Source organism: Coptis chinensis, chromosome 2 (genome assembly GCF_015680905.1).
Source record: "Coptis chinensis isolate HL-2020 chromosome 2, ASM1568090v1, whole genome shotgun sequence".
NCBI classification, from domain to species: Eukaryota; Viridiplantae; Streptophyta; class Magnoliopsida; order Ranunculales; family Ranunculaceae; genus Coptis; species Coptis chinensis.
The window spans coordinates 79,747,542-79,773,415 of record NC_141457.1 but is presented as its reverse complement, the minus strand read 5'-3'; the positions used below and the strand labels follow the sequence as shown (position 1 = coordinate 79,773,415).

General features: G+C 35.0%; 1 long non-coding RNA gene and 2 pseudogenes across 1 annotated transcript; all 3 read right to left on the bottom strand.

The window, feature by feature from the left end:
* On the bottom strand, positions 1-4,503 carry LOC147518118 (uncharacterized). The gene is made up of 7 exons (XR_015214001.1): positions 4,259-4,503; positions 3,773-4,178; positions 3,061-3,120; positions 2,688-2,947; positions 2,397-2,558; positions 1,355-1,436; positions 1-303 (listed from the first exon to the last, which is right to left on the bottom strand). It is a non-coding gene; the product is annotated as an uncharacterized LOC147518118 (long non-coding RNA).
* A 3,182-nt stretch (positions 4,504-7,685) lies between these two features.
* Positions 7,686-8,936, bottom strand: LOC147518117 (guanosine nucleotide diphosphate dissociation inhibitor 2 pseudogene; annotated as a pseudogene).
* A 1,774-nt stretch (positions 8,937-10,710) lies between these two features.
* LOC147518116 (uncharacterized) lies at positions 10,711-25,272 on the bottom strand (annotated as a pseudogene).
* Between the last annotated feature and the right edge of the window lie 602 nt (positions 25,273-25,874).

The following is a 25,874-nucleotide window of genomic DNA, read 5'->3' as shown; positions in this document are numbered from 1 at the left end:
TTCTCCTGTCTTCACTTTTGCTATTCCATACTATTTAAAATTCATACCTTAGTTAAAATTGTTCGACAAAGCGAACCTGTAGAATATCTTTTCCCATTGAAAAGTACATCCGTTGTGAAACATATAGTGATCACCATATATAAGATAAAACCACACACTCAACCTACTCAAAAGTTACAATAAGACAAAAAAAAAACAACTAAAAAAAACACAGAGAGGACATGCTCCTGAACACAGACATAGGATTTCCATATGTGGCAACTCCCATGCATTCATCCTCTTCTTATAATTCTTATATGCATCCTGAAAAATGAAAAAGAACCAGATAAGTATGAAAAGTCAAGTAAATTGAGAATTCAAATACATGGGGTTAACACATTGATATAAAAGTATAAGAAAAAAAAAACAACACATATTGCTTGTATAGTTAGCAATGTCACTAAACCAAAGGATATAGTTTAGCCAATTGGAAATTGAAATGATTTGCATAAGTGATTTTTACAAACATATGCAATAAACTTGATAGTAAGGATGACAATAGAGACCTGAATGAATGTCTAAATTAAAAACCATACATCCATAAATCACTTTGGTACAAAGTAAGTTGTGGAGGGAATATTTACCCAAGGTTTAAGGAAATTAAAAACACTAAATTAAAATAGTTGTAAACATTAATCTTAATTTCAAGCCTCGCTCACCACCTTGATGTCCATTGAGGGTTAAAAGTTAACAACAAAATCATTCAACAACCTTTCAAACATAATGATTTATTTGTTCAATATACCTACACCAGAAATAGTAACTAAAACCTTGGTCGACATCTGCATATCGATAGATTTAAGGAATGAGTTCTAATCAATCTATCCTATGGTATAAGAGTTTCACGAATAAATCAATAATATTAAAATTTAAAAAAAAATAAAAAAATAAAAAGTTATAAAGTTATAAAGTTGAGTAGGCACTTACAAAGTATTGACCAACTGTGGGAAAGTGCATATGCCTTGGATTGTTAAATTTCTCCAATTACTTGAAAGCGGTTTGAATTCCTAGTCTAAGAGCAATTGTTTAATATTTTCCCTCGTCTTGTACCTTTGGTTGAATTTTGATTTGTAAGTTGTGAGATGATTGAAAGTAAGGTCTAAAAACTCATTTCTCCTTAAACAATCAAATTACTAAAATGTGGAAAATCCAACATACCAATGCCCTACAAAGCTAAACAGATTCGTCATGATAAAAAAAAATGTGTTAGACTCCATTGGTAAAAATTCATAATCCAACCAATATCACCTACAACACATAAATTATAAGCTATTGAAGTCTTTCAGGGTTGTCAAGAGAGGGAAAAGAATTCTACCTTTAGTTCGTAGGCACATACCAAGATACATTGTTCTATTTGCAAAAGTCCCCACTCATTGCTATCGGAAATAATATGAGACCTAAAAACCAGGAATCATACAAAAAAAGAGTTAATGCATAATATCTAAGTCGAAATGTCATCATGAAGTTACAGGAAAACTATTAACATCAATAATCTAAAACATGTTTCACTAAAGCTACGTCACATTGCCCAATCCCTACCGCTTGGATTTTAACATTAGGAAACTCTCCAAAAGCGAATCATCCTCCCCACATTCATCTTATTTTATGAAAAATCCAACCTATTATAAACCCTATAGTCCAATAAGTTCAAGCTCAAGAGGTAGACCCTAAAACTTAGACAAACTTTATATTTCATAATGCAACCAAAACAGCCTACCTTATCTAAGAAGAAAAAATTGCCTCCCTTGGCGTGGAAAAAGGGAAGAGGTTTAATATGAATATAAGAGTCTTAAGTATATACTGACCCGGCCATCATTATTCACATAACATGACATTTAAGAAATTGATCTAAACCTCGAACAATGGCAATCTAAGGTACTTTCTTTGGGGATTCTTGGGCATTTAAACCATAAAAACAATGTTTGAATTTTGAGATTAACATTGACAACATCAACTACATATGATATCGCCTCTCACATCTAAAAGCCGAGTGTTACATAAGTCAAGGCCACTCAAACCAAAACTAAAATATAAAATCTCAGTAAAGTTTAAGAGATTTTGTATGAATTCATATTTAAATGTTGGTTCTGGCCATTCATTTATAACAACAACAGATTTAAGAATCGGACAATCATAATAACAGGCATAGCCATCAATGCATAGAGCCTATAAATCTTTTTTCTTGCTTTTTCTTACATTTGTTTTGTGTATCTAAAAGTTCTTGTTTTACATTGTTAAGGCAACTTACATTTATATCAAGCAATAGTAATCTTAAAAGGAGACTATGTTGTTGTGATATCTAAAATATTTGTGTTCAAGTAGTTACAAAGATTAAGAGGTGTAGGGAAAAGACAAACCAATGAGACCGGCTACTATGCTCAATTGCATTGGCAACACCAACAGCCCTTAAGTTGTCACCTGTTTGTAACACTTCCCAGACATCATTCATGTTGCTCACATGGGATTCAACCAATCCTAGAACATGATAGACTCCATTTGCCACTTGCCTAATTTCAAACCTAAACACATAGAAATATCACTTAGGCGCATAACCTATTTATCGCTTTTCAACAAAAATATTAAAAAAAAAAACTACAAAGTATTACCATTAGCAGTAAAAAAAAAATGTAAAATAACATTCTAATTACCTATTTGAAGTTACTGTAGACTGAGATCCAGGCACAAGTAGGTCTCGAATTTGTTCATTATAGACTTTACATAAACTTCATAGTGTTATAGTCCCTGACGATCTCTCATGGTGTGAAACAACGCCTCAAGCCAGAGTTACACAATTTACACCACAGTCTTCTTTTGGGCCCTCCATCGTAAATGTCTTTCCAAGTCCTATTTGTCCATAAGCAATTATCTGAGACATTGTAGACATCTAACACAGATGTGGCAAACGGGCCTGTAAAAGAAAATTGTAATGTCATTAGAGACTATCAAGTCAAAAACCTTCAGGCATTGTGTCTAACTCTATATAAGCATCATGCACATTAGAAGAACATTTCAACAACTTACCAATAACGTAATCACAGTACTGCTTGGAATTTAGATCCAATATAAATCTAGTGTGTGCTCCTGAAATGACATTAAATCAAGAAATAGCTGATCAATGCCACATAAAATTGACCAAGTGAAAAAAACAAACTGTTGTGACCTAGAACATTAGATAGTTTGCTTAAAATGTGTTGCATGCAAAAATACTCTCTAAGAGTTGGTTTGTTGAAGCAGTCTTTATTAAGATTTTCCTGTCTTATTTGGACATCAACCAATATAAGTAGTTTTTGGATCAAGTAATAAAGTAACTAATCGACTCAAGCAAGAAGTTTGTGTTTTTCTTTTTTCCTAAAAGTGTAATTAAATATAGTCCAATGTTTCTACTTGTTTACAAAATACTTCCAGCTTTAAACTTTGCCATTCTAATACACTGCCCTAGTGCACTAATTTTGATTCCCAGACATCTAGTAAGAATGTGATATACCATAAGATCTATAGAACCTTCATTTTTTTTTTTCAATTCCACAAACGGATAGATGAGATGTTCTTGAATCTGAGTACATAGTATGACCCATGGTTCTAAACCATGAAATAAACTTATGTCATTATCATGGAGAGCATCTAGAGGAACCTTGTCAATATCTGACTCCATGATAGATGAAACAATCAATTCTCAATTTCAATAAGAAGGCTAATATAGCACCCTAACAAAAAAGAGAGAAACAACTCTTACCCTTTCTAGTTGCAATTTGCTAGGATGCTCCGGAAACTCCTTTCAAACCAGCAGACAAATTTTTGGATGATTTGGAGTGATGCCCGCTTGCAAAAATTGTTCGAAGAATACATGTGATATAGGGGTCAGTTGGTACTATTAGCCAACAAACCTTCTGCGACTTCGGTGAGTTGGTACTATTGAATGCATATTCAAAGCTTTATGGAATCTACCAAACTCTTGTAGTTATCCTTCGGAACTTAATTACAGGCTTCCAAGACGACGACATATCAAGCAAATTCATTTCAGAAATCAAGTATTCACACCTTCTAGTTGGTCCATCTCATTCCCTCGATCTTGCAGAAGTCAGAGACGCATCCTCAGACACACTATTGTCTTGATTTTGCCATGATCTAACTCCTCAAACCTTTAGGGAAAAAAATGCTTCGAATTGAATCAATAATTGTTACTCATACCGAATCAATAATTGTTAAGAAAGAGGCTTACATTCTTGCTCTTCTTGATAGTAACACGACCTAACCTTGGAATGGGTTGCATACCAAGCTTTAGCATTGCCTTGTGACTCTTCTTCTCGCTTCCGCTCTGTTTATTAGACCGGCTTCCATCTGCTAGCTTACTTGCACATGTGAATGGAAACCCAACATTGTAAAACTGAAGAAATAGAAGTTGATCGAAAAATACTCAAAAGTACAACCCAACCACAAAAAGAAGAAAATTAAGCTTAGTCTCTATTGTCTTGCGCTAGTAATCTTCTTACCTTCAGCATCATAATTGTTCCTCTAGTAAGCATGGAAGTATCTTGAGATTAGTACGACTTACTGATTATTATGCACTGATGGAAACCAAGGAACTCAATTTTTTGGTGCCACAGAGCTTAGGCAAAACAGATTCCAAATGAAAAATATCCCAAGCGACTTTTTGCAAGGGATCTTATAATTGACTATACTTTTTTCCATGTTCACCAGGCAGCCTAATCAACTCAACAATATCAGGAAGACACTTTACTTTTCTAAGAGGACATATGAGAGATTCTTCCACGAAATCCTACGTAATGAAGTTTCTGTATTGAACATTTCAATACCAACATTACCATAAGAAACCCCTTTATATGTATTTCATAGAGGAAATTTACATGGTCAATCATGCATACCTAGATATATACAAACGAAACTGCTCGTATCAGCTTTGTGCACATTTTATAACCAAAATATACCATTCAGAAGTCAGTGGTAACAAAGCCAAAGAGTAGCGATCATATACATACTTATTGGGAAAAATGTGTTTCTCTTTTTATTGTAGCATAATCGAAGCCTCTTTTTATTGAAGCATATTTATTGGGAAAAATGTGTTCCTCTTATAAAACAGGTAGAAGAGAAGCGAGAAGTATATGAAGCCATTACCGAAGCCAAAAAACTGATGCGAACAGATTATTACGAAAGCAATAAACATATTACAGAAACTATTTGCAATCGATATCGAACCTGTAAACTTTGCTGCTTGAACCAAGGTGACTCCTTGTAATGTATAAGATGAATTCATTGAAGCGAGCACGAAACATTAAACAGTAATTCTAGTGTATATAAACAAAGTTTAGAGAGAAAATTGCCTTCAGAAGGATGCTCAAATCCAGAATCAACGTAGCTCAGGCTTTAAAAGAAAGTTTCGAAATCCCGAACTATGAATTCCAACGTAGCCCCTGCACCACCAATACAATATCCAAAAAATCAATAAAACCACCACTTTGTTATATAACAAAACAAATCCATATAAATAAACTTACTTCTTAGCAGATTCGTTTGTGGGTTTAGTTCCAATGGAATCGGGTGCTTTATCTTCATCTTCTTCGTAATCGATTAGTTCTTCTTCGTATGGATAGTATATCATCTAGAGAGGGCATGTCGGCGGCACGTTGTGAAGGTCAGCTGAAAAGTGTTGGCAGAAATTTCCAGAGCTAATCACTGTCAAGTTAGCTCTCGTCCATCCAGCGCCCATACATGGTCGCTTTACCCCGACCGTGTATGTGACGAGGAGGTATATGGTGTTGTGGTGCGCGGAAGCCTAGCTGGATAGTATTTAGACCTCCAGACCACTCATATCTTGTTGTATGTTTTGTCAAGCTAGGATGCCAATTGGGCTTAGTATTATGCGCAAGTACAAATATACAATGTTAGGTATCTACCTAGTCCATAGGCGCATCTTACAACTCTGATTAGTTTGCCTACTTCAGCTTTGGTCCTTATCATCTGCTACAATGTGCATTAAACTCTGCTACTCTGTAAGTGTGCATGCAAGCATTTCGTGTGATTTTTTGTTAAATATTCATCGGGCAGAATTGAAAATATTTTTCATGATTCCTAGACCATCAAATTATTAGATTCCAAAATCTAGGGTGACATCATCTTTACCAACAATCTTGACCTCTAGTATATTAGCAACATATGAGTAGACAGATTAATTCTAATTCTCAGAACGCACCCTTTACAATAATAAACTGTCTTAAATTGCTGATTCATGAAGAGAATATAGAAACGGGGAAGTGAAGATGGAGGGAAATTTTCCGTTATGGAACTTCTTTGATTATGGTGTAACAGTTTTTCTTTTGGAATGGGAGGGTATGCAAGAGTGTTCGACAGCCAGTTAAAACTTAAAGAGGAGGGGGGAAGCGTTTTCTGTTTTTGCCGGTTTGCACGAAGGAAATCGTCTATAAGTCTTTGAAGGAACCATCGGTGACGCGTCGGCTCAAGTTATTCTTTTGGTAGGATCGTAAAACTCGGTTCATTGAAAAAAAATTGATTTGGAATTTTAATTTAGTCCGGAATTTATTAGTTTTGTTTAACGTTTCCGGACACAATCATTGGCTTCTTGAAATTTGCGAGAGATGAAGCCAAGTGAGGAGCCAATCTATCGGAAATTTGGAACCCTACCAGTATCCACCACTCACCGACACCTCATATACTTTTAGCTCAAGAGCACTTCTACATTGGTTCTATGACGATGGTGATCACCTCAAATTACTTGTTTAGCTCAAAATATATACGAATGACTTTCCAAACTTTGCCTAGAGATGTATGCCTGCATTTGGCTTAAACCCAAATTATCGGTTATTAAAAACAATGCAAATTTCTAGAATAAAACTGCAGTTCAAAAATCATTTAGCAACAAAAAAATAAAGGGTGGATCAATCAGAAATATGCAATGAGGGCTAAAGGCCATCGAGTGGAGAATACAAAACTGATTAGGTCATCCGTTAGTTGTTACATAGGCCTAAAATGATTGACGAACCTCCCCACCCAAAAAACATGATTCCTCAAAAGCCTCAACTCTGCAAGATGATCGGCTGCAATATTACTTGGTGGCTAGGCATATTAAATAAGGCACTCAAACTTGGATCGGAACAACATTACCGTCGAGAACAATAGTCCCAGCCTGAAAAGCGGGATCCAAAGAGCGATGAAGTTATACAAACTGTCGCCCTTCGCGACATTTAAGTTCTTAATCCCCCCCCGACAGCTACATTCGACCGTGGTGGAGGCTGGACTCCTTGAAAATACTGCAAATGATGAAGGCTTTAGCTTTCCAATAGCCAAATCCGCACCCAATGCCAGCCGAGTGAGAATAGAGCGCTGCTTTTCTTTATAAAGAAAAATGAAGCCATCCTCCTGTCAAAGGAGAGTGAAGAAAAAAATTCTCATTTGATCAAAATATACATTGTTTATATGTCCAACCGTACATGAAAGTATGAAACACCTCATAAAGGAAACCGGTAAACAGTATATGGCATTCACATAAAAAAATCAAGGCCAATAGTAGTGCATACCTTGTCAAGAGTCTGTGTTGTAAGGGCATACAGTGGGGGAGCCACCAATTTCATCTTAACAGGACAATCCTCATTTCCAAAGCAGCTTCACTTTCCGCATGGCAGCCTGTAAAATGGAGAAGAATGGACGTATTATGGGCTACAGCAACTAAAATATGGGCAAATAAGCTAACCAAATCATATTAGACATCGAAAACCATAGACATCAAAAAATATCTCATCAACAGGCCCTAGAAGGTCGATTCCTTGCTTCAGTTCAACTTCAGGATGATCGATCTCTGCTTCCGTAGAAACAAAGGCAATGAATTTTCTCTTAGCGGCAACATCATTGTGAATCTGAACGGTGAGAAGAGGTGCATGTCTGATCTGCGGCCTAATTGCTTCTGAGGGAGGATGACTTGCACCGAATGAGAATCATTTGTATTCGGGATAGGATGGCTCATAATACAGATTGCCCTGGTAACCCTCCCAACCTTCCTAACCTTATTGGGCAAGTAAGAAGGATCACAGACAACTTTCTTGCATCTGGTAGTTTCCCCTTCGGAAGTGTCACCAAAGACCGTACCTTTCCTTCATCATCAAACTCTACCTTGCCTTCAGGTTTATTTAGCATGTACGTTCCACCATACACCGCGACCGAGCCGTGCAAAAGCCCGAGGAAGCTCGCTAAGCCATGTAGAGGATATATATACGGTGATCCTCCTTGGCGTGCTACGATTCTGCATAAAGCTTCATTCTCATCATTGTATCAAGTGCAGGTTCATCAAGGTAATGATCATCTCCATGAAGTGCCACAAAGATGACCAATAAAGTCCATTTGTGTTGTCATCGAGACCGTATTTCGCAATAAGTTGTCTTGTAGTTACTCTTGTAAGGTCCATTCCCTCGTGTGTTTGTGGTTTGTAAATCTTGAGCGTAAATGAAAAACTTGCGAAAGCACGACGCTTCTCAAATAAACCCATTAGAGGAGATTCCGGGGCCTCCATATGCATTCTTTGGAACCTTTCATTTGTTAAAGACAAAACTTCCATCGACAGACTTTAAAGGACAAATATTTCATAACATCTGTATGGATGAGTGTAATGCGCTGTGGTACCATTTACCATCATGAACTTTGGTATCATGTCCACATTATAGTCCCTGCTAGAGCCTAAATGTCTTTGGAGGCTTGTCATCTCCCCTACATCTTTTCCACAGTTGAATGAGATTGAGCAAAGTCAACCCTCCGCCCGTAATAGTCATTCCTATCCATGTGCGGGGACCTTGAGGCCGTCAACGAGAGAAGACGGCCGAGGATGCATTCTTTGAGACTGTCCCCAAAACAATCACATTGTACTCTTCATTCATGTTTTTTTTATTTTGATTGATGATTGAGGGTTTTTTTTCGTGATTTACTTTCAACCTTTCAAGCAAGTCCTTTACGGAGGCAAGAGATTATATTTCATAAAATAATAAATAAAGAATAAGGCAGTTCACACTTACAAAGATCGTTGTAACTTGGTCAAGGAAATGCATATTACAGTCAAACTCAATCAAAAGCGGCGGGATGCATAAAAGCCAAAGAGAATGATGGAAGATGGTTCTATTACAAACTATCATTCTTAGGCCACATCTACGAAAATGCTACGTTACAATCCTTCATCTGACATACTTTGCCGCGGAACTTCATAGGATGTCAATTAATAAGATGAAAGTAATAATCTTTCTCTATCAACACAAAACATATCCTTAGAAGTTTAATAAACGAAGGCAAAGTATACACCTTTGCTTAAACACCATTAGCCACTTCCTTATAACCAGAAATTCAGTTCAAAGCCCCCAGAAAATTGGGTGCACTTTCAAGACTTTTAACAACAAATTCAACACCTAAAACCGTTTTTGGTAAATAATCCCTTCTATTTTTATTTTTAATCTTTCCAGTTAAAAAGAAGATTTCTGAAACACGAAGTACTTGGAATTTCAAAAGTTAATTCCAACCATATCAAATTTTTTAAAAGCGATTACAACACACCTATGAGTTCCTCTTTACATTAAGGTAACAACAATAAACGATTAAATTGTCCAAAAATAAAATAAAAATAAAAAAAATAGAAAGATCATGGAGTAAAGGATTATACCTTCTATATTACTCAATTTCTTTTTGAGCTCCTTGTTTGCAAGTGAAGCCTCAGCAACATATACAGAAGACTACGCAACAATAGATGCTAACTATATATAGTGTAGTGTATGTAGGTGGGATATCGCGAATGGCGAGGACTACTTCAAAGTACTAATGCAATCCCGACGGACTTGACCTCGAAATTTCCAGTCCATTAATTTATAATTGATGAATGCTTGGAATAAGTATTGAAGCTTCAAGTTCTGGGAAGTAACATTGAATATCAATAAGGTTGTTCGGTACCATTGTTCTATCACCATTTGCTTGTAATAAAGGCGGACCAACAAAATCTGAATTATTGATAGGCTTAGGTGTACCAAACTTTCTCCAAGCCCCATTATGACTCATTATCATCCCATGAAGACCTTATATAGAATCAATATGAGCGGAATAGTTGCAGATCCTCGAATAGTGATCTCACATAATGGGCAAATAGATAAATTCTTGAACGGGTTACACAAAAAACTCTTAACACCTAGAGTACAGATTACACTAACATTAAGCCAAAACGAAGTCCATGGCTTACTTGCATGACCGCTTATAAGAGATGAACTCTCACATGACTTTTCCGAGAGGCATAAGAAAATAAATCTAGGAAATAATTTAGAAAAACCGAATGATCAAGTATTTTATCTGAAATCGGCACACACAAAACAAATAAAAAGAGCAAATAAAATCAAATAAAAGAAAAAATACAATAGTCTACAGTCGAATAGAAAACACATTGATCATTAAGCACACCTTCGAGAACCGGAGAGGCCCACACTCTTAAGATGATATAGTACTCTTAAGGACGATGTGTAAATTCAAGCTGGAAATCAACTACAATGCAAAGTAAAAGGAGAGATAAAGAGATCATGACTAAAATATAGAGTTAACTCGAGTGAATCTAAAATTAAGACATCTTTACAGCCTCATACTAATATACTATCAAGCTAAGCATCATAAAACACCAAAACAACACCAAGACAGGGGGTGGGTGGTTGTTTATCTATAAATGTAACTTTTGCATTTAAAGATTGAAATGCATTGTTAAAGGTATAGTTAGGAGACCTAACAACCCAAATAAAGAAGAAAAAACATATAACAATAATAGATATAGCGAATTTCAAGAGATCTGGGTTGGAAAATTTTCTCAACTAATTTCTAAATATCCAACAGTGCAACTATTCAGTGTCACCTTACTAATAATAATATAATCTAATTGAATTCAAAACAAATCTGGAATAGATAATATATTTTAAACACACACACACACATTGTGAATATAACCACACTCACACTTTACAAACATAGTCAATCGAGCGACGTTAATCAAGAATGAATAATCATATATTGAAAAGTTAGCAGACGCCAGGAAAAATGAGAATTAAGTAATACCTGCAAAGACTGAATTGTCGTGTCTCGTTGTTGTATCTGAATTTTCTGATCTTGATCCAATTGCAAAAGATGAGCAACTTGATTTTTCAGCTGAGCATTCTGATCCTTCTCAACTTTATGCTACACACCTTCCCACACCAACTCCACCCTCCAAAATGTAAAGCCGTTCACACATTGCTGTATCCAGAACCCAGTAGTTAGATTGGAAATATAATATGGAAGGAAAAAAGGCATAAAAATATTTATATCTTCCTATCCACAACATAAAGTTTTCATATACTAATATTAGCATAATTTTACCAGAGAGAAACGGCTGTGCCTTTGTAATTGCCTCTGAACTTCCAGAAGAAATGATCTAGAGATAAGAAAAAGGAATCAGCACCCAACCTGACTATACAAAACATATGTGCGTATATATATACTGAAAATTGAGGGGTCAGGGTACCACTGGGTTTCAGAACATGGTTTATGGCAACCACTCCATATGATTTGACCAACTAAGTTAGCAGACGCCAGAAAAAATGAGAATTAAGTAATACCTGCAAAGACTGAATTGTCGTGTCTCGTTGTTGTATCTGAATTTTCTGATCTTGATCCAATTGCAAAAGATGAGCAACTTGATTTTTCAGCTGAGCATTCTGATCCTTCTCAACTTTATGCTTCTCTATCGTGATAGAATTTTTCGATTGCGATACAAAATTAGAGGAAAAAGAATCAACATCCGCGTTTTCAAATTTTACTTACTAAAACAGTTGGCACTGATCTGATGACACACACAGAATATTCTTAAGAAGATGCTAACAATATGGGTGTAACACAATGGAGGAGAAAAAATGAAGTGGTGAAATAGATTGTATGTGCTTTCGACTGAAATCGACAACTTAAAAATGAATATTTGGTATTATCAAATGCACTATCTCGATTGCGGAAGAAACCTAACCAGAAGAAAGGAGGGGAAGTTGAAGAACTCAGTATTAATGGTATTTAAGTGGGTATTAATGGTATTTAAGTGGGTATTAATGGCAAGATAACACTGCATTATATATCAATATAGGCGTGGATTTGGGTTTTACCCTGAATTTACATAAAACTCCTCCTGCATGCGGTGTGTTGTGATTGAAGGGTATAAATAGAAATCAAAAATAAATGACCTAAATAGTCCTTTTTAAGACATTGAATAATATTTTTTTTTTATTTAATCAGGGGTATTAGGTGGTAGAAAAAAGGCTGGTCTATTTTAAAAGGCCAGGTTAATTATGGTGTATTTTACTAATAGAGATTATTTAAAAAAAAAATGAATATATAGAAGGATAGCTAACAATTTAATCCGTAACTGCTACTCAATGTGGTAATGCATGACATATTTGTTTATTAGACATGAGCAGATTTAAGAACTCTATCAAGCATCAGAAAGAGTATTATATGGAATATGGAAAAGGATAGCTAACAATGTAATCCGTAACTGCTACTCAATGTGGTAATGACATATTTGTTTATTAGACATGAACAGATTTAAGAACTCTATCAAGCATCAGAAAGATTATTATATGGCCTATATGGAGAAGATGACTCTTACCACAATGTACTCGTTGCGGAATCCATCAGAGCTCTGAGTCCACGTGCGTTTTCTTTTAAGGTTATTCACATTTACAAGTGTCTCCTCGTCAAATTTGGCACGTTCCTCAATTGAAAGTTGATTGAAGCGTTTCTCTGTATCCTCCTCAGAGTGTAGTTTTACATCAACCTGTAATGCATGGATTCATGAAGTCACGTATCTGTTGATTGGTATGCAAATTGATCGTGTCCACAATCTTCATCTTCAATTAATGTTCATAGTTGAACACTCCTTATTCAGGTTACAACAAGAAAATAAATCAAGAAATGAGGCTCAGCCACTTGGTTCTAACTCGGTTGAGTATAAACTCCCTCCCATTGACCCATATCACATAACCTCCCTATTATTTAGGTCTCGTTAAATAACATCCCTGTTTTCCAAAAAAGAGATAAAATCTGGTCTGTTTTTATTTCCCATTTTATCTTATTTCCTTTTTTACCTTTTTGGGATTGAAAATTTTCCGACTATATGTAAATGTATTTTTACATAGTCATATATATATATATATATATATATATGTAAAACTATATTTGCATAGTCATTGGAGCTATAAAAACTTAAATTTACATAGTAACTTTTGGGATTGAAAATTTCCCGACACCTGACAGAATATATGTAAATGTATTTTTACATAGTCATATATATGTAAAACTAAATTTATAGTCATTGGAGCTATGAAAAATTAAATTTACATAGTAATTTTTGGGATTGAAAATTTTCCGACGATACCAGACAGAATATAAATTTAAATTTTCCTATGAAAAAAAATTTCATATGAAAATTTAAATTTAAATAGGTTAAGAAGACTGTAATTTTATATTATCATATGTAAATACAAATTTACATAGGATGATGTCAGCCCGGTTTGTCCTTAAACCGAAATTATAAGTAAAGATTGATGACGTCAGCCCGATTTTCACAGGGGTATTTTGGTCTGTTTTGGCTTTGATGTTATGCTTTAAATAATAGGGAGGTTTTATGCATTTGTTCGCTTCCAGGGTTTTTTGTGCAACCATTTAAGTACCAGGGAGATTAAACACATTGTTTCGAAAATAAATTATCTGTACTTTGTAACTTTCTGCATAAAAAAGGAAGGATCAGCTGGCATTTATTGCAACCAAGAAATTAGGCTACAGAGTCTCTTTTTAAAAAAAGACAACTCAAAAGCCCTACCCATAATTTTTTTGGGTTTTAATACCCCTGCATTGTTTTTATCCGCCGTAAGTGTTTTTTTTATAGAAAATCTTTAGAATCTAAGCTTTTGACTCGAGACTAGGCCGCCACCGGTTATTTTTTAATATAATTTATTCTTTTTTTCACCCTTCCAAGATAACTATCTGTAGATAAGATAACTATTTGAATAAGATAACTATCTATAGATAAAATAACTACCAGAACAAAAAAAGTAGATTTTGGGTTTGAATTTTGAATATAATTTAGCAAAAGATACGGTGTATTGCTCCACAAAGTAAATAAGAGACCCAAGAAGAGCAACTCGTGTTTGGCTTATGTCAATTCCCGCTTCTCCTCCTAGTTACAGAAAAATTTGTTCTTTTTTTTTATTTGATTATAATTTTTGAGAATTTGATAATGATGAAAAAGATGAACAGTGTTTACTTTTGTATATCCATTTTATTGATCAAAATGTACTATTCTTTCATTTATTATTCGAATATTCTATGTTTTTTTTCTTTAAATTTGCAAAACTGCCAAGGCCATTTCAATTGTAGTAGTTCAATTCTTATATATTGTTACTTGATAATTACAGTGGTGTATTGAATCTAGGCCACTCATAACAGCAAAAGGTTCTTATATATTGCTACTTGATAATTCCAGTGGTGTATTGAATCTAGGCCACTCATAACAACAAAATGTACTGGTGTATTGCTCCACAAAGTACTGTCCAAAGGCCTAGAAGCCTGGAGTAAATAACTTAAATATATGTTTTAAAATGTTGAGTTTCAAAATAACTTAAATACATTTAAAATTTATGAATTTTTTAAGAGATTATGAGAGAAGAAATCTCGTTGTTTCACATATTGTAGAAGTAGTTGCAAATAATTAAATAGGGTATTTTTGTCCATTGCTTCAAAAAGTGGTTAAACATGTGTCAAAATTTTGGTTTTGGTCAAATTTGGGTGTAAAAACTAAAAATATTATGCCTATGTCTTTTAGGAGTCCAAAAAATTCTTAGCAGACTCCCTTAAACTAATTTTCTGTTTGTTGGATATAGGATGGTGCAACCGTGGGCCTTGTGGTGTTGAAGGTTTGGCTTTGTTTAGTTGTATTATTTCTCTTTTCGGTCGTACCTCTTCTCGACCTTGTTTGTTGTTCTTGACATTGATGATCTACTTTTGCCGAGCAAAAACAAAATAGAAGAAAGTGTGTGTGCATCTGTAGATTTCAAAGCAGTTGACAGGTATGACAAACATGCACTTCGTGCGCTTGAGAAGTTAGTAGATCATCAATGTCGAGAACAACAAACAAGGTCGAGAAGAGGTATGACCGAAAAGAGAAAGAATACAACTAAGCAAAGCCAAACCTTCAACACCACAAGGCCCACACACTACTAGAAAACTGTGAATAGACTAGCCATTTGGCCCGGCCAATGGCCGGACTTGCTACATAGATAGCTAATGACTCAAAAGCCTAAAGTCCACTTGAATAAATAATATATGTATATTGATAGCTAATGATTCATTGCATACTTTGTTTGAAGAGTTTATGTTTTTATATTTTTTTTAAGAGATTGTAAGCTCTCAAACCTTGATCTAGTACGTGTAATGCGTATATTTTTTCTGGCTGATGCATCAGCAGTAGCGAAAGACAAATCGATGTCAATTTCAAATCTAGATGAATATCATGATATTGGTGATAATGAATGTTTGTTTGTACACCATATTGCACCATTTGCAATATTGAAGTATTAAGACAAATAATAGTTATCACAACAAAAATATAATTTCTTTAGATTCCCAAGTCAATTTGATCATTCAGGTTACCTGCTTTGGAGATTGACATTTGCTCCATCAATTCCTTATACTTAGGACTACTTCAGGAAACTGTTATACATGACAGCTAAATTCTATAGTCTTTCGAAGTAGATGCAACTTTAAGAGCTTGTCCTTGAGGCAGTTATTTTCGAGACCGGGTTGGGCTAAGATAAGTCACATATGCACCACACAAAAATGTTTGTCATCTGAATGTAATTGTAGTTATGATATTATTCTATGGGCGTGTCAGGAAATTAGAGTTAGAGGCCGTTTGGTTTTTTAGCCTCTGAATGCAATGTGCCTCTCATTTTATCTGTGGGCGTGTCTGAAATTTAGAGTTAGGGACCAATTTGGTTTTTTTTAGCTTCTGAATGCTGAAATCTGAATGTGCCCTCTCCTACCTCCGAAAGCCTTTGAATGCAAAGCTCTGAATGTTGTAAACATGTTTGTTTTGTTTATGTCAACTGAACCTCTTAGTAAATGCCTGGTACAATGTATGATAACTAAAGAAGTTACACAATCGGATGTAACTAAATGAAATAAACAAAAACAGATAATAAACCTACAATGTAAAACTATTACAGTCTAAAAACAAAGATGAAGAAACAAAGTGCAAGGTTAAGATAAACAAAGTGCAAAGTTAAAAGAAAGGCACCGGAGCGTTAATAGCGTGAAAAGGATATTACCTTGGCGCAGTTGACCCAAATGAAAGAGATGTGACTTCAAAGTTCTGCAATTGGCAATGAAATCATATTCACCTAAGTGGCCTAAAATGAGGGTACAATCCGTTAAGCGCGTATAAATTTTAAAGGGATTACAGAAAGGTATAATACCTCAAGTGTAATCAATGTCTACCTCTATGACATAACCAAACAAAAATATTGACCAAATTGGTATAAATCTTAACACACACGATTATGCAATAAGAAATTAAGTTTATTATAGAGTCTAGGGAACAACATGGATTTACGAATTTCTTTTTTAGGAGGGGAAGGCATCAAAAGCTAAAAGAGAACAAAGTAATCGACATAGGTAGTTGAAGAATATTTCAATTCAACAGGAATGTATATGCAATATTAGTATAATGATACCACTTTGTAACGCCCCAAATCTCATGCAATTACATACCTAAGATATATGACTTTTCTAGTAAAATTTCAACAGAGTCTCATTTGTATATTCGACATTTCATAAATATAAACCTGTTATAACCTAAAAATTTAATAAGAATACACCCAAACCAAATATAAAACCTCATACCTCAGTCGTAAATTCAACTACTAAAAGATATACTGATTCATAGAACCAGCTACTTAACCATCTCAACCAATGCCAGTTAAGTCAAGTAACCAATCCTCGAATAAGAAGAAAACTATAAACATACAAACATCCTAGAAACCCTCATACACGACTTATACAGTGCAACTAACATACATACATCTCCACGTTACATGATACATTCAAATCTCACCGGGAAAAAAAATAATAATAAAAAAAAAATCACATAACATATTACAGATTGCGTTGAGCACAAATTACACTTGATCTCACTCACTAACTCACAGTTTTACTATTAAGATTGTGCTAGCAGTATCTGTATAGATTACTCTATAAATCAATTTCAAAAAGGAAACAGATTTTCAAGTAGTAACGGCAATACCAGCCCCAACACCAACACTACTTCCAATGCCAATTCCAATACCTCCATCGCCAATGGCAATGTGAGAGGTGTAATAGTCCAGTGAATATATTTGATAATAGTATGCCAAAGTACCGAAGTCACAACCAGCGACCACCAAAATTAAAACAGATGACTCCTAAACATACGCAATAAATGCATAATTTTAGACTGTTAGATGAAAACAATATATGTACTAAGTAGCAGTCAAAGTTGTAACATATATCAATTTATTAACTGTGCCTATATTGCTAGCAGCATAGCTATCGAGGATCGGGAACAAATGCAACAAAATATAAGTCACTTGGTCAAGCGGTTTGATCGACAAATCGTGTAAAGCATAATAACTATTTATATCTATTTGTGGATCATAGAAAGAGTTTTTAGTTTTATCAAATTGTGTGCAAATTTGAAGAATATAAATAGAATCTTAACTTACGCATGAATCAATGATCTTTCCATTCATGCCATCCACCTATTTGAAAAAATGTATATTAATAAGACCTCAAACTCGGTGAATATTAGGAGTAGATAATTCAACAAAATCATAGCACCTGCTCTGCCCCAAGAGCATCAAACATCACATGAACAAGAACAAATACTAAAACGGTGCATATCTAATAAGCAGAGGGACTATCTAATGGACCCCAATCTTATTTTGCGTCCTTGTAAAAAATCAGACACTTAAATCTCTATGCAAAAACACTCTAAATCAGAAACATGTTTTCACTTCTTGACATGTAAAAGAATATATAAAAATTTGCAAGGGATTAATAAGACCTCAAACTCGGTGAATATTAGGAGTAGATAATTTAACAAAATCATAGCACCTGCTCTGCCCCAAGAGCATCAAACATCACATGAACAAAAACAAATACTAAAACGGTGCCTATCTAATAAGCAGAGGGACTATCTAATGGACCCCAATCCTGTTTTGCGTCCTTGTAAAAAAGCAGACACTTAAATCTCTATGCAAAAATACTCTAAATTAGAAACATGTTTTCACTTCTTGACATGTAAAAGAATATATAAAAACTTGCAAGGGATTCAACCATACGTAAGCCACTTGCAAGGGTTGTAATTACCCTAGTGCAACTCAGCAAACTCTTATTTCTAGATAAACATAGTAGTATTTTTTTTTTGATAACATAATAGTATAGTAGTAGGAACCATTCTTAATTCTTAAACAATATGACCAATGAAAATAGGGCCTAAACTTACCAATAAAGTAAAGTGAAATGGACTAAGTAAGAGCATGGATGGACTTTTGCTTACACATTTGGAGCAATAACACCACCAGCTAGTGCCAAAGATTGACGCTACATGTATTAACGATAGTTATTTATTTCTCCTTGTCACCCTCGTTCTTCTGAGAGCATGTAGTCTCCAACTTTGGAAAGGGTATGCATTGCTTATAGGTTGGTTATGTACCAACAATGAGAAGCAAATAGATTAAACCCAAAAGCATTAGCTCTTAACGAAAAATAGGACAATCTTGTGGCTTATATTAAAACTAAATCCGGTTTGGACTTGAAGTTCCTGGGACCTATGGTGGAGAAGGGAGATACCTTTATAGAGTATGAAATTCTATGTACTGATGTGATCAATGGTTTCTATTAGCTATAAACATTTTCTTTGCCAATAAAAAAAAAAAAACATTTTCTTTTTTATGGTAAAGCTTCACTCCTCTGGTTAAATAAAAACTTGACCTAATAGATTGACTAAACACTCAAAATTGATATTGATATAAGTGTTAGAAATTGATTGAAGGTAAGAGAAGAAGAAGGAACAAACTGTGAGTTTGTAGATTGAAAACCACGATTGGCGACGATTATTTTCTCTATTGATTTAGTTCCATTGATTATTTTATCACCGTTCAACTAATCCAATACCAAGCCAATCTTGAAATACAAAGACGTTCTTAATCAGTACCAAACACCAATATATATTGTTTCAACCATATCGCAAACATAATTTTCAAGGGGAAAAAAATCAATTCAACGGGATTGTCTATGCGAGATGGTATAATTACTAAGAAATTACACAGGAGATTTAGAATTATATCTCAACTGAAATAATCTGAAGAGTTAAGATTTTACTTGATTCCCCAATGTTCATCTATAAACTCACAGCTGTATACTGGACCATGGTCATCAATTGCTGCATCACTGCTTCTGCTTCTTCCTTTTAGTTGCTTTTGGGTGACAACTTCTATACCCATCCTAAAAAATAAGAAGACATTGATGACAAAAGCATGAAAAATGCATTTACTGGTAAAAAACAATAAAAGTTGAAGTAAGATAGTATCCATTCATATTACTTCTCAAAATAACGATGTAAGTTGTGCCACTGAGGGTCTTTGCACCGGTTCCCAAAACGGACAACTTCACTTGAAAATATTTTCAACTCTTCCCTGCTTATATGTAATGCAAAGAAGAAATTGAAGCTTTTAGAAAAGGACAAGAAAAATATAGATAATTATGCAATTGGACTCACACACAAAAAGAAAATAAAATAAAATGAAAATTTTCTAATACACACCTCTTGTCAGCAGCAGCAATCCTTAGGAGATCTTCCATATCTTTTGATACCAAGCACTGAACTCCTTCTAATGGAAGCCCCACTTCTTTCAAATGTTCTATGTTCTCTTTTGAAAGTGATTGCATAAGAGTCGCACCTTTAACAATTGTGTTGGCAACCTCAAAAGCCAATATTGATATTATGTTTCCTTTTGTTGCCGCCCTTGGGACAAATCCACTACTGAGGTTCAAATTTGTCATGCTACTACCAAGGGTGTTTAGAGCCTCTACTGCTTTCCCAAGCCCAAGAGAAGCCGACTTTGCCTAAAAGCACGCTCATTTTTGAAACCTAAGGTATAATAGGAAACTATTTAGCACTGGAGAAAGAAACATCGTGCAGAAGACAAACTGACAACATACAGGACCTAAAGCACCAAAAGGATCAGATACTATCATGCTGAAGTAAGTTCTCACTAATTAACAACAGCATAAAAACCAAGATTTCCTATTGACCTTTTATATGATTAGATTTATAATCACAATTTGCATCCATCACTAAACAAACATGCTTGGCACAATTTTCGGTTGCAAATGAGCTTTGATGTAGTCATCCACACATACTATTTTTACAAAATTTTGCCTAAGGATATTTGAGACAACGTAACCTTCTTTACCCTTGGAAGAAATGTTACTGCAGTTCGGCCCAACACTTCAATTTAAAGCCTTAAAGGAGATGAGAAGCTTGAGATGATGCCATTTGGGACCTTAATGTGGTCTCGAACTACTATTTGCACTCCTCAAACAGGACAATTGAGCCATATTAGTATTCCGCCATCTTAAGAAAAAGGACCATCCCTTATGCCCACTCTACTAAAATCGTCACTTCAAACCAGAGTCTGTTTATCACACAACACCTATACACCCACTCTCCTGTGATCAAGGCGGCTTTTGACACCATCCCCCCTCGCAAGAATAGTAGGATCGAAAAAAGTATTAATCCCCATCATTGCATTTTACGATGGTAATTTATCAATATATGAATATTGCAGTACTAATGACTTAATAGTAATACATTATATTTGATATGACGTAAGCTATGGATTCTAAAAGTGTCTTTTAATTTTCTACGGAAGTACATATTTTTTGGCAACGATTCCCTGCGAAAAACTTTCCCTTAGACTCAAAATTGCGCCATGAACCAATGAGAGATGGGAAACCCCTTATATATCCACCCTAAAGAAAAATTTCCACACTATCGAACATTCCATAAGGAAGACTACGGAACACACAATTTTCTCATGCCATACATAGATTTCAGTCCTCAAGCCAAAGATAATAAAAAGGTGAGTCCATACTTCCTACCAATATCACAAATTTATTAATTCAACTCTAATTCATACCTTGGGGGTAATGGAGCAGGTTCTTCCTCAACCTCAAGTGTCAAAGACCCAAGACCAATATTTTGGTTATTGATTTCCTGCACCAAACTGAACCATATGCCATTACAAAAAAACCACGCTAAATCCAAAAACAATAAACTCAATCAAAAACCCAATTTACCACCAATAAAAAATACCCATTGTTCGAGAGAGAGAGAGAGAGAGAGAGAGAGAGAGAGAGAGAGAGAGAAAAGAAAAACAATTGACATGGACTTCAAATTTATCTTGTGGATCTGAAGCTTTATCATCGTTGAACAACTTTGCAAATCTTAAAATCTCCTCATTTGAAACACGGGCTCCTTTCCTAACCATAAAAAGAATGTGTGCTTATATGTGAGATCATCATCAATGAATAGATTAATCAACCCCTTTAATAACCATGCCCGAAATCAAAATACAATGAAATCAGTACTTTGCTTAAAAAGTCGTCCAGATCTTCAGTAGTCTTCTTAATTTCTCTAGAACTATTGAACTTGGAATATTCCTTATCCCAAACATAAATATAGGATCGCTACAAAAACAGAAGTGTTTATAAGAAAACGGAAACCTGCAAGATCCTGAGGATGTATGGTGTAGACATTGTCGACCTCCTCGATAAGGTAATAATCAATCAGTTCATCCATAATCTTCGTCCTCAAATAGTAGTCAACCAACATTCCCTCTGATGGGCAAAATGAATATCCCATCCCAAGTAACTTTTTCATTTCTTCCTGCATGCACCATCCAAAATAGAGTTTTAAACGTCTCTATCTCAACACTTCAAAAATAATAAAATACAAATTGAGCACCATGACACAATCTATGTCAACCTAGACACTATATCTTCTTGGACTGCAAACAACAATTTCATAGCTAAAAAGGTGAGCTTATCTATGTATGAGAACTTAAGACAACCTTCGAGAATTTTGGATGTGGATCATCTCAATGCACTTGTTCTCGACTATTGGACTGGAATCCCATCGAACACGGTTGCACTGCCTATGAAGTGAGAAGTTCTTGTGTTCTAATGTATTTTGTGAGCTTATAGAAACTTTCTAATTTTTATCGTTCAAGTCAATACCTCTCCTCCACTCTCTCCCCTTGAAGTGAAACAGAACCCAAGGCTTAGACAACTTGAATTGGGAATAACACCTAGGGTTAGGATGCATTTGACACAGAATGGTTTTACCCAAACTGTGATGAAATGAGAATCTTAAGGTACCTCATTAGTATTAAAGATAGTGAGTGAGTAAAGCTCAAGGAAGAACTCCCACCTGAGAATAACATTATCTCTGACTAAAGTATCAATTTGCAAGGAAATAAGAGATTTCCAAGCGATAAGATCAACGACATCTTTAGCCTGCGAACAAACAAAATTATGAGTTTCATGGTTACTGGAATCAAGAACTCCACCAAAAGATTTAAAAAGGAAAGTTACATACATTGACCTCATTGCTGCGAACACAACTCTTTAGATTAGATGTGATTTTCTCCAGAAGTTCATCTTTTGCAGCAATTTCATCGTCAAGCTCTTTGAAAATGCTCCCATATCTGGAGTTTAGGTCCTCCAAATATCGCTCCAAAATAACTAAGTTCAAATCGAGATCGAACTTTCTCGCATCAATATTTTGAGAACGGTATCCCGGCAGCCTCCCAATCTCTGCTGGGGCGTGTTTCTAGAACCGCATCGGGGGCATTATTTTTCTAAACTTCAGATTTCACATGAGACTTCTTAGGTGAAGAATCATCATAAGTTTTAAACACAAAGTCCTCGAAAATAATTCCGCCAGCTTGTCTCGGTGACTAACTTTGGGCATTGCTTCAACTTTTGGTTCCTTAAACGTAAATGGATGATCTTGATCTGAAATCAAATCTTCCAAAGATTCTCTCAACAGCATCCACTCCATATACTTCAACCGAACTCGATTAATACAGTAGAATTATGCCCCGTAATGGCTCAAAGAAATTCAGTTTCAAATATCTCACCCATTTTGGATCCCGAGTATAAATCTCTGCGCTTTTTTATATTCCCAATTTGTGAAATTTCGAGACAAACCCACCTATCGTTGGGTAAACTAAACTTCCTAATAGCTCAAAAGCCTTCAAGTTGGATGAGTGATGCTCAAAGTTTGCTATTTCAATTGTATCTACTAAAGTTTCTTCCGAGAGTTCAACAATTACAAACTTTTTCCTCGGTGAACAGGGATTCCGGAGGTACTTATCCTTGTCTTTGCCTAATACATTGGAGGCACCCTTCGCTTCTTTGTTAAAAGCTAAGACCTTTGCTCCTTTTGAGGCTGAAGCATAATTGTGTTCTTCTGCACCAGTTTCCAAGAGAGAGGTTTTCCTTTTGTGCTTTCTGTTTTTTAGTTTTTTTTACTAACAATTGAAAAGGGTGTGGATTTTTTTTTTTTTTTTTTTTCCTGCAGAGGGTGACGTGTTTCTATTAGAGTAAAAAGGGGGCTGACGTGTTTCACTGAGAGCATTCTCAACTACTTAGTATTCATGGTCTTTGATATCATTCATTTAATAACACTTGTAATAAAACGCTATTAAATTTTGGAGGATAGCGCTTATCCGTCTAGTGTTATCGTTTGTGTGTAACTGGAAGACTAACGATTGCGTTTGGTCAGAAAATGCAATAAAGTTGCCCCAAATTCATTGCGTTTTCTACTTACTGCTATGAACGCCAACCAATCCTTTTGTTGGACTTCAACGCCAAAATTTTAAGCCCACCTCAAACTGAAATTTTAAGCCCACTTGCTTCTATTTTAATATTCAGATTTTGGGTTTAATCTCCCTGGTTGATACATAACCACCATAAAAACCCCCTCATTACGTACTAACCCATAAAAACCCCATATTTTTCTAAAATACCCCCCACACATAAAACCCTAGATCTCAAATTTATCTTCTCTCTTTCTTCTCGCTGCATCCCCTATTCTTGTAAACCCTAGATATCCTGCAAAACCAAATTAAGATGACAAAACAACCGAAAAATAAGAGAGAAACACCCAACAAAACAAAAAAATCGAAAGTTTCCATGTCACAAACAAAAAGGAAAGCAACTATCGATAAAAAAACGAAATCGAAGGTAAAAATCATTTTTTTTTTAATTTTGTTTGTAATAAATGAAATCTAAGGTGAAAATGCTTAATTTATAATATAAATATGCATTTTCATATATAAAAGTACAATTACATATATATATATATATATATATATGTATGTAATTGTGTGTGTATGAATTAATAAATTAGTTTCATATGTAAATTTGTGTTTAAGCATATTCTAAATGTGAATTCGTATTTTGACAAGTGAATTTGTATTTGCATTTGCATATTCGAAATTTGTATTTGGTCATCTTTTGAAATTTGTATTTACATATTTGAATTTGTATTTACATATTCGAAATTTGTATTGCACCAGGATGTAAACTTTACTGGTTCTAACAAGGTATTCCGTTCTTCTGCATTGCTAATGCTAAAGCTTGTACAAGATTTGAAGGGAAGAATTAGGGATATTATATCACCAAGATGAAAGAAACTCCTTTTGGTCATTTTTTTATGCTTTTTGTCGATGGAAAGGTCGATAGTAGAATGTTAGAGAAACCAAGCCACATCATTATAAAGTTGTTAGCGAGTTGGTGCAAGGAGAGGCATAAGTGTAAGATAGGAAGTAAGTTTGTGTCTTTATGTCCATCTGATGTGGCTGTAACCTTTGGGCTTCCGGTGATGGGGAAAGTTGTTGTTTTCCAGTCAGGAACGAGAATAGACGAAGCTATTTCTGGATCACCATTCCTATTGAGACGTTTCTCTGGAGTTAACAAGATAACAACAATGGTTGTAAAAGAAATCTTGAACTAGATTGTAGATTCAACAGACCCTACGGACATTAAAGATGTGGTGAGACTACTCGTCATTTTTCGGGTGATGACATTATTTGTAAGTAGTGGTGCGAGTGGAATAGCTTGGTCTTTCCCAAAGCATGTTGAGACTTTGGAAGCTATGTGGAGTGTGTCATGGGCTGCCTCAGTTCATTCAGAACTGATTGAAAAAATTCAGAAGTGGGATAGCAGTAGTCCGTTCAAAATTTCAGGATGCATTATTCAGCTTTTGGTAAGTTTAGTTTGTTTTCTGACATATGCGTAGTTATATTTTCATAGCATATATCACCTCACATGATAAAAGAGAATATACATTTGCATATGCATATATCAGATGTCATATGTTGGTAATATACTAAAATTATATTGTCTGCATTTTAGTATTTTCATATGTAATTTTGTTTTCACATATGCATAGTCATATTTTCATAGTCTATATCACAACCTTAGAGGGATGTTTTCTGGATTGGTCCTTCAAATTTGTAGATGAAATCCCGTATCCAGCCCCATTGCTGGCCCTTAGTACTCACTATAGACTAGTCCTATATTTCGGCTTCTTAATGAAATAGCAGTCCTGAGGTCAGTGTTGGATTTTAGTACACTCTCTATATTACTATTGGGCAGGCCCTTGAACTGCT